This window comes from Stegastes partitus, unplaced genomic scaffold (assembly GCF_000690725.1).
Source record: "Stegastes partitus isolate 25-593 unplaced genomic scaffold, Stegastes_partitus-1.0.2 Scaffold29, whole genome shotgun sequence".
Lineage (NCBI taxonomy): Eukaryota > Metazoa > Chordata > Actinopteri > Pomacentridae > Stegastes > Stegastes partitus.
The window spans coordinates 1,244,850-1,256,169 of NW_007577760.1; positions in this window are offsets into that span (position 1 = coordinate 1,244,850).

The following is an 11,320-nucleotide window of genomic DNA, read 5'->3' on the forward strand; positions in this document are numbered from 1 at the left end:
CCTAGTGAGGATTAAGCGGTGTATAGATAATGGATGGATGGATTATATAATTAGGCTGACAGTAGAACACACAGAGATATGAAACCGTGGCCTGCAGCGGTAGAAGTAACTAAAGCTACTTCTGTAATTTTCTCAAAGGGAAACGCCTGTTTTTTCATCATAGCTTAAAATTTTCATCTCTGAACTCATCCATTAATGTGTCTCAGTCTGAATGTTACATCTCGAGTCATATCAGCTCACTTGTAAATAGTGTTCACTTCATCATCCAAGACATTTTTTTTGAAAGCTCCCATATATCCGACATTGCACTAAAAAACATTGTCAAAGCTGATGAAATGCCAAAATTTAGGATATATTCTGAATATATTCTAATTTTATTGTTGAATATATGAATGCATCCTAATATATAATGCTGAATGAATGTGGGACATAATGCACTTCTCCCAGATTATCTCAAACTGTTTTCAGTCTGGATGTGTTTTGTGGTTTTGGTCCTTAATATTACAGTCAGTTCTAATGATATTTTACGAAGCAATGTCTCTGCCCCAAGAGGCTTGACACTTGTTTAATTTAAATTGATGACGCTAATCAGCACTGATTGTACTGTAATACACATTGAGGAGGAGAGTAGCATGGAAAGGATGAAGGGTGAGAGACTAACTGAACAAAAGAAAGGTGATGATGTACAAAAAAAAAAGTGAGAAGAATAACACATGAGCAGTAACAATTAACTTTTCAATCAGGCTGTAATGTGTAGGGAATTGACACAGAAAAGCACCCTCAGACTGTGAGTCCTTTAATAGAGGTCAGAGGTATTTCTGGGAGATCATGTTATATTTTGAACAGCACAAAGGCAGTTTCTGAAAATACTGTACAAATTGAAAAGTACTGGTAGAGTTGAGATGACAAGATAGCGAAGTTAATTTTATCTGTTCAGAGATAAGGGAATATAATCTCATATTACATTTGAACATGAAACAAACAGCACACTGGCACATAGATGTATGCACACACTCACACATGATATAATGTAACACACAAACACACATGATTGCAGCTCTTGCACAATGTACTTTTCATCTCATGATTTTTCTTTACTCCTCCTTAATTATGGCTATTTTTTTTTATTCTACAATAATGTGTTTTTAATCCATTTTTTGATTTTGCACATCCTTGTGGAACAGTCATATTGCATTCCATTGTCTACACTGTATGAGCATGTGAGAAATAATGATCTTGAATCTTGCTTATAGAGTCCAGACCTCTTTGAACAAATTAAGCTCCTCTTTGGCTACAATGATAAAGTAGTACTAGAAAATCTATCTGTTACATCTACTGAAATACTCCAGTAGCGTATCCTAATAATAAAGTGAAATGCAACAACCATACTGTTGATAATTTTTAAAAACAAAAACAGGATAAGGAGGAGGAGGCGGCTGGTGGAGACTGAGAGTCAGCGAGACATCCTGCCATAGATACAACTGATAATGAGAGCGCAGGCTGCAGGCAGGAAAATACTCAGCGAGCCAGAGAGAAGAGAAAGGACTACTTTCAACCACAGCAGCTACATAATGTGCGCATCGTCGGCAAACTTCTCTTCTGGTCAAGACAGTTTAAATTTGAAGGTGCAAAATCACAGTAAGAAACAAGACCTGCAGAGACCAGTGCATCACCTAAAGAACGGAGCCACTCTGGACTACTTTTCAGCGATTAGATGAGAGTAATTAGTGTGATTAGTGCTATTAGATCACACTAATAAAAAAACACTGGGCTGAATATGAATCCAGCAGACACCAGCTACACAGCTTGTGCTCAGTTCATAGGACTGATTAAAGACAGCCTCTGGAGGAAAAAAAAACACGGTGACAGTATTCCCTCTGCCTCACATGTATTGTCTATCGTCAATGTCTTCACCAAAGAACATGATAATGAAAAATCCTCAGAGTTAATTACAACAGCCTAACATTTAGAAAGTAATGTAGACATTTTAATGGTTAAGGTAAACCTAAAAACATATAGACTGACAAGGTACTTTGTCACAAAAGGCAAACTTTAGCATCATAGCTGTCACAAAGTACAAGACACAAATACCTTAGAAAAACATGTAATAAGGCATGTGTAAATTTTCATTTATATATAAAGTAGCACAAAAAATAGAGCTTGATAATGCTGTTAATGTGCAAAAAAATGTAAAAACAAAATATGATAATTACAAAAATATCCAATGATATGTGTTTGCTTTATCCAGGCTATTTATGCTACAAACAAGTCAGGCTGTGCTAGCCTTGGTACAATATGTGCAAATTGACTAAAAAAAATTTTTTTTTAAATAGCCATGGGAGCAGGTGGTTCTGCTGTTAGTCTGGGCCTCTTCCAACCACATGTCGGGCCCTCTATTGTCCTTGAATTGGACATGTAGGGTTCATCCTATAAGCATCTTCTTTCTCTAAAATCAAATGATATTATACCGAGTAATGTCATATTCTCTTCTGTCCGTAGATTGGAGCTGGGGTTGTTGAATATACAAAGGGATGTCTTTATGATTGGGTAAGTATAACCTGCTCCACCTCATATGCAAAACACAACACTTCAGACCCAAATCAAAGCTCAAAGTACTGAGAGCTGAACTCAAAGCCACAGTTAGTGCACCCAGTGTGGTGAAAGCAGCTGTCCTCATGTCCTGCAGTTTTAGCCCAATGCAGACACAGATGACAGAGCAAGGACGGCTGGTATTCTCTCACTGTTTTGAATTAGACAGCATTTCATTATTGAAATCTTTGATGCATGGGCGTGGACAATGAGGAAGCCAGACCAAAACCTGTCGGTGAGCTGTTTAAGTTCCTGGCAGCCATGAAGAAGCAGCACCAACACAAAGAAGGAGAAATTGGGTGACAGATGCTATGATTGAGGTACACATATATTTTGTGTATGTAAAATCCAATTTCATGTTTTTAAAACTGGGCTGTTGTTGTTCACCCTTATAGGCACCCTGATATGTTTCCAGCCCTCCTGACAGGCCTAGGTATTTCCACCTTTTTTCTGTCTCTTTTTCTTTTGCCGATAGCAGGGAACATACACAAAATAGATACAGTCAAGGCAGTGATGTGTAAAATGTCCTCAACCATGACTCTTGGCCAAGTGATAAGCTGAAATCTTAAATGCTCGTGCTCAGTGTCCTCAAACCAGAAACTGTTAAATGCTGTTTTACACCACTAGTCACTTGAGTCCCACTGAAATAGTGCCAAGTTCTCCCTACATATAAGGAGTTAAATTTATGTTCAAAAACCTTTACCTGATTATCATGTATATTATTGATTAGTAAAACTATTGTGGAAATAATCTTACTATGACAAATGTGCCACAAAGAGAAGAAAACCATTTGCCTACATGCTGAAATTTCACATTTCTCTGTTACAATATGCATAAGTACATTGTTGTGTCTATGTTTACAAAGATATATATATATATTTAGATTTATTTAGATTTTCAGTGTCCATATATATATATATGTAAGGATTAAACAACGAGGAGCCGTGCATTATATGGTTTGAATGCATGCAGCGGAGTCTAAAACACCACAACACGAAGCGGAGTGGTGTTACTCCGCTAAGCGATGCCCCGTAACAGCCACGATCTGGTGCGCTTCTAAACCTGCTGCTTACAGCCTGCACACTGCTGTGCTCCTGATGCTGTGGTTGGTGTAAATGCGTGAGAGGGGAGCAGTAAGGTGGACCTGAGAAACAATGATTGATGTTTAAATCTAGGATGTGGTAGGCTAAATAAATCATGACGCATACAGGTCTTTTTCTTCTTACCTCTTCACAAATCTTTTTCAACATGTTGCCCAAGTAATTTACCCCCATTGGCTCTTTGGAGTACCAGATGGCCTCCATTTGTGCGTCTCGGGTGCGCTTTGGATGCAGGTAAAAGGCTGTTGCATCATTTGGGCATTTGGACACATACTTTTTAAAGCTGGTCACCGGACACAAAGGATCTGCTGGCATCGCGAACATGAATCCACGGAGGTTTTCCTTCTGAGCTTCATTGGGGTTGGTGCGGTTTTTGGTGTGTGGATTATGGGCCAAAGAAACATACTCGATGCCGTCGTCATCTCGAAGGAGGACAAGATGATTTGGACGGCTGTCTGTTTCCTTCACGGCCTCTCCTGGCGAAGCACAGCTGAATTTCCCACCAAACTTTGCGCACTAGTCCAGCGGGTGTATCACAGGAGAAGACATTGGATGCTGTAATAATCTGGATGTCGCTCTCACTTATTTTAGGATAGTGGCAGCTCGTGTCGTTCTCTGACTTTCTGTAGTGCTTTGTTACAGATTTGAGTACAGCGTTACTTGTTTTAAATTCTACATCAGCAATGATGTTGAAGTGAGGGAAAAAACGGTTAAGAGCAGCTCTTCTGGACATCAAACTGGCTACACTGTAGTGTTTCCCTTCTTGAGACTGCACAGAAGCGTAAAATTCTCTCAAAACGCTGTTGAGCACAGCGGCTAACTCTAAATCAGCATTTCTTCCCTTCTGCTTTAGAAAATCTCTTAAAATTGTGACTGCCCATTTTGTTACTTTTTTTGTGTTCTGTTCTTCTTTCTCGTCTTCAATCTTGTCCAGTTCGTCCGATGTTAAATCTTTATGTCGTTGCTTTCGCTGTTCTTCTCGTTTGCTCTCCTCCTCTTCCCATTCTTCATGTTTTGTTTCAGCCAAAAATACTAAAATTAACCTCGAAATCCACGTTTTATCGCATTTCTCTCATTCACATGTCAAGACATAGCTGATCTGTGCCAGCTGATCTGCGTGTTGCTATGGTGACGCCCAGAGCGCTGTGACATAATAGTGATTTAAGTCACCGAACTACGTGTGCGTATACATGAAAATAATGCACGCCAGTTAGCCATAGAATTCTCGCTGACCATGGCTGACCTTGGTTCTGCTTAATCCATGCTGATAGTTGTTAGTTGATTAGAAAGAATGCAGCTTTTGTGATAATGTTCAAGAAGCTACAAACAGGTTCAGGTAGCTCGTCAAATGATTGGGTATAGCAGGAGGTAGGTCTCTTTCCAGGCTGGTTGTTGCAACAATGAACTAATGAACTATGACTGCAGACATAATTGGGCAGTGGAAGATCATTTGAATGACTAACATGCAGACAAGGCAGAGCCAAAGGGGCTTGCATAAAGTGCTGGCTCTGGCAGAGGTCAATGTACGATCTGACAGAACGGTAGGATGGAGCAAAACACAAGCAGGGTCTGACACTTAAATAATGCCATAATTTGGTTTAATCTGCTATCTGTGCCTGAATGAAATCTGGACATTTTTTTACACTTTCAGAAGGCAAGAGAAACAATAGTGTTCGCTGGGTTTTGAGTCCAGAAGGCCAACAAAACATGAGGCTGGGCTTCGACCAGGCTGATCTCAGTGGAGGAGGAGGAGGGCTACTGACTTGGACTACAGATACATTGGAACAAGAACTGTGTTGAAATAGCAGGATGAATACTGCATGTGGGAGATGATGTTTTGTAGTTACTATAAGGTCAGCAAAGTTAATATTGCATCAGAGTGGAAGAGGGTATTTCGTTGCATCTGGATTCCTCAGTCCTTCACCATTGACGCTGGCCAAAAATCTGTTAAATGTTCTGCTTTGCACTCTGACTCTTAAATCCTGCTTATAAATTGTGAAGCAGGATCTTCTGAGTCCCATAATAAGCAAGAGAAAAGTAATCTTGGGCTATAAAAAAAAAAAACAAGCAAGGAACAGCAACCCACTTGCATTTTGTAACAGGAGTGGTGCTGTTTTTTTAAGCCTAAAATGACAGTTTATCCTTAAACCTAACTTCATTTTACCTACCCATGTACCCATATATGATATTTTAATATGACTGCAGTTACTGCACCACATTCTATTATATTCTATGCAGGTTTTTAGAGTTTGCAATAGGCCCAGCACTTTATTCATTCATCTCTAAATTGGACCGTAGTATGCTGTGTTGCCAGGTAAGGGACAACAGACATCCTGACTGTGTGCCATCTGTATTTTCACACAAGCCTGACATGGCTTTTTGCCAGATTTCTGTGCGCAGAAAATCTCAAGAGGAAGAGGCTTTCATATGAAGAGCACTGATACCGCTGAGTGGACTCATTATCAAGCATGTCAATGTAATTATAAAACATCAAAACAACCACAAAAACAGAAACAAATGCAGTTGCAGGTAAAGCAAGTTTGACAGCTGGCACGCACGCTTTTTTTTCACTGCAATGATTTTGAGGACAAATTTCAAAACTGGAGATTAAATTGTTTCCTGGACCTCCAAATCCTCCATATGTCACTCTGTTCAGACACTTTAAACTACTCTACGCTACAGAATGGCAAGTTGTAATATCAGAGAAATTCAGCCACACATGTTTTGAGCTGGAACCGATTCTGGAGAGTAATGACACACAAAGTTGTCACAGTTTAGGACTGAACCTAGAAGCACACACTGAGGCAGGAGTTAGGTAAAAACATCTATTAGGGGAAAGACGGAATGGGTGAGGACCCTCAGTAGGAGCACAGCAAAGAGGGGAGGAAGAGAGAGGCAAGAAAAATACAAAAGACCCCAACAGACATCAAGGCATCCCCCATTAGTCAACCGCATCCCATCTTGTAAGAATTAATGCTTGAAGTTCTTATGATTGACAAGTCTGAATCTGTGTTCTTGAGATGGTGCTGCAGCTTCAAGGTGGAAATGCCCACATGGTGTCGATGGATCATTTCGCTCATGATGACCCCAGGCATATAAAACAAACACTATGTGTTGCTGTTCCTAGCACAGGAGGTGTGAAATTGATAGATAGGTATCAACAGTCCAGAAGGACAACTAATGGGAAAAGTAAGGGGTGGGCAGCAATATGTGGCAAACTGTCCTTAGAAAGGACAAGCAGGGCTTTGTCCAAGCTTTATACAGCAGAGGAAGGAGGGCAACTGCGACTGATTGAAGGTCAAACCAGGTCGTAGGATCCTGAACTTGGTGCAGTGTGTAAGCTGGACACATTTCTTACTTTTACTCCACAAAGCCTAAACTGTCTCCTCTTGTAGATTAATGCAAAAAGGGGCAATTGTAAGTCCACTTTTCTGTATATAAAAATAAACTATTTTCACTAAGGAATGTCACTTACTGTATTCTAAAGGTGGGGAGACTTATCTACCAGGTCCAATATAATCCATGCCACAGTGTATAAGATGGACAGAAAAGTGCTCCTGTTGCCACTATATGACTTTAAGTGCTTGTTCAGTTTCGCCACTGACCATCAAAGGAAATGTGTGGAGGTCAACATGTACTACAAATAGCATAAGAAAATATGATGGCACGCATACACAGTAGACCTCGATCAAATGTAATATTGGACAAGTACATAAGGAGTGGCAGCTTGACTAAATAGAGAAATTTGAATAATACTAAATAGTCAGCTTGAAAGTCAGACTCTTCATCATACCAGGGGAATGAGGTTTGGGGACAATGCAGAGCTGAAAGGCTTCTAGAGACTTCATCAGTGTCTGTGGCAGAGGTCACTGATGTCAACAGCAGCAACAAGGTGTTACGGCCCCATAGCCTTAAGCTGTGTCCAAAATCATCCACTCACTCCCTCCTCACTATCTGGAGACCACGAGAAAGCGGACTATGTCGTAACCTATGTAAGGAGCACCTCGGCAAAGTAACATTTTGGAGACTACTAGAGCTGTTAATTACGTCTCCCGCTAGCTCGCTAGCGTAGTGCAAACACATTGTGCATGGTGCATTGTAGGGAATTTTAAGTGCATTATAGGGGGCTACATTTGTAACTTAACATTTGTACAGCACTACAAAATGAGTATAGTGAGTGATTTCAGACAATATAGTGAGTGATTTTGGACAATACGAGTGAAAAAAGGGAGCAAAAATGCTGATTATAGGCAAAATGTAGTATAATTTAACCCTATTTTGTCTAAATTACTCTCTTTTTTTACCTTAACTGGTGTACTCAGGTAGTGTACTACTGCAACAAATGAAGCAAAGTTGGACTGTGGTGGAGGAAATGATCCCACATTAGCTTTGTAGTCACATGCTAGTTCACTTGCATGCTGTGCTCACTGCTCAGCACAGTTCAGATATCACATCGGAGAAATGGAGCACATCATTTTTGGCACAAAGCACTGACATTTTCAACTCAGGTCACTTAATCTGCTTTAGAATGTGATGGTGGCTGCTGGTGGTTTGTCCACAAGATAAGTGCTGCCTTCCATGGCTGGTGGTGAACACCAGTGATGGAGGGAAGACTGAGGTTAAGGAGCAGGTCAGGTTAAAGGTGGAAGGTATGATGTGAGAAGAGTGCAAAAAGGGCAAAACAGGGCTGTCAATAGATTTAGGATTGAGAGGCAAGACTTTGTCCTGAATTTACCACAGCAGATTAGAAATAGTGACACACACACAGCTTAAATTTTGCTTATCCTTTTTTGTTGTTTGTTTCTGGTTATTTGTTAAAAAAAAAAAAAAAAGAAAAGCAGAAAATATTTTGTCAGTGTCACTGCAAGTCAATGAAGGATGTTGAAAAGAAGCAAAATTACAGTACCTTAGTGTTCAAATATTATCATATCCAACCAAGACTGGAGGAAGCCTTTACTACGATCAGCTCTTTACACGTTTACATCACACTGCCACTTATAACACGATGAATCCTTGCAGAGATAAGTGGGAACAGTTCTTTAGTAAACATTTTAAACTTTCTTTCTTTCTGCAAGAAGCTGGTTGATCTTGTATTACTGGTGTTATTGATCTGCATACTTGGGAACACCTGATTTTATTTATTTATTTTAGCTTTCAAGCTAAGGAAATACTAATATTATCAGTGTGAGCCCTGCACCTGCATTAAGAGGTGTTTGTCCAATTTGTAAGATGGCTGAGAAGGTAAAGCCAGATTAAATTGTCATTGCAATTAATTGCATTGTAAAACTCTGATGCTAGTCATTAAATAAATCACTCATTTAACTTGTGTTTGAGGGCATGGTGTAATTATGTTGTTTATCACATTCGCTAATAAGTTAAAACAAGCCAACATGTCTGTCGTGTGGAGAAATGCTTTGTGGTGTCCGTGTGTTTGCCATTACTGTCGGTGATAATTGAAATAATATTTTTGCTTTGTGATTGTACCCTGTAGACAACACATTCCTTTCCTCTAGTCACCATGAAAGCTGGAGTGTGCTTATGGGAGAGCAACAGAGTTGACAAACCTACTACGCCTGCAGGGAGTGGAAGCAGAGTGCTGCACACACACACTGACCTCACATGGAGGCAGCTCACAGCGAACGTGCCTTGTATTAGAACACCGCTATTCTCCAACCACCAATACTAATAAAATGGTGAATAGCATCATTTTTAACAGCAGGTTATTGCGATACCAGACAATACTAGTTGGCCAGCTTATCTATGGGCTGAACTTCAGTTTTCTGATCATCACAAACCTAGCTCAGTTTTATCTCAGCCAGATCACCTTACCTCTTTAGAACAGGATTACTTCAGATCAATATTAATACCAGACGACCTGATCAACCTCACCTAACCTTACCAGCCTCTTTATTAGGTACACCTGCTAATACCGGGTTGGATCCACTTTGGCTTTCGGAAATACCTTATTTCTTCATGGCATAGATTCAACAAAGTGCTGGAAACATTACTGAGAGACTTTGGTCCTTATAATAAAGGCTAGATGTCTCGTCCACGCTGTTGGCCAGTGGAATTGCACGGCTACACTGGCGGCCATCTTGAATCGGTACACTCCCTCACCCATAACATTGTGTTGTAGTGGTGCATGTACTTCTTAAATAACCATAACTTGCTCAATTTTCTAACGATTTTCAAACAGTTTGGTTTGTTATAAACATCACAGGTGTAGTTATAACACTACACTTATGGATCATTATGTTACACTCTCACGGCCAGCAACAATTAGTATTTTAATTATTTCGTATTTTATTAGTATTTTTTTACATTTGAATTGTAGCCACGTTAATAACGTTTGGAAGAAAGCCACCCGTTTGTAAATCCGTCAAGATTTCAGCAGATAAGAGTATTTATGTTTGTGCAGATCACTCACCTTCCTTCCCGTACCACAGGTTCCGCCAGAGTGCTTCCCCGAATCAAGATGGCCGAAGGGTGATTCTGTTCGAAATGCCGCCTTAAGACATCTGACCTTTATCATACCTATGGTACTCAACCCCTACCATATGGATCCTGTAGTATTATACGGCATTACACTCAGTTTTTAATCACCTACTTACAGTAAAGCAACTAAGTAATAAGCAAAGAAGTCAAAGTGGTATTTTTTTTTTTGTGTGTACATCATGTTTTTCAAATTTATTAAATCAAAATAGTTTACATATTTACAGGATTGAAGTGAAATTGACGGGATGTACTATAAACAAGTAAAAAGCAAGAAAATACATTTAGAATTAATAACAAAGGAAAATAAACTATGTACAAGCTGAAGTCACTGGAAGTCATTCCAGTGACGTGGCCGGAGCTGCCTGTGTCCGGCTCTCCACAGCTGCGGCTGCTGCTTGTTCTAGGGGAGAGATAATTGTTTGTAGGTTTGTTTTGAATTATGAAAATATTCTTCTGTTACAGTGGTATTTCAATATTGATATCAGAAATCCGTTTCAGTATTATTATATTACTATTACGTTTTGTCAATGGGACTGATTTTCCAAAGGTTGGGTTAATGAGTTACAATTAAAAAAAAAATCAAGTAAGATCTCTTTTTAGAAGCAGTGTCTGCATCACTCGATGACTACACTTAACAGCTGTAACAGGAAACACATATTCCAGGGGATTTCATGCATAAGAATGTTCAATATCACTTGTTCTGTGGTCATCTGACAGTTGTTTTTATCAGTGAATGGCTGTATGTTTGAGTGCTATCCTTACCCTTGCTTTCCTCCAGAGCCTGCAAGATCAGCCCCACCACCAGGTTAATTAGCACGAATTGGGCAATGATCACAAAGCTGATCAAGTAGAAGGTGCCAACATAGGACATGTAGCTAGCACAGACACCGGCATGCGGATTACACCCACGCAGTGTGTCCTAGAGAGGAACAGAACAAGATTTTGTTCATTCACCAGCTGGCAGGTGTGAGATAACTTAAACTAACCATGGTAGGCAGCCATTCCATAAAACCACTAATACCCTAAAAGTTCCTTGGTATTATCCTCAAGTATTACTCCATACATGACTGACTTTGGATATTGTTGTTTTGTCAGTGGTTGGAGGATAATACATGTATAGTGCTTGTGAATATGCA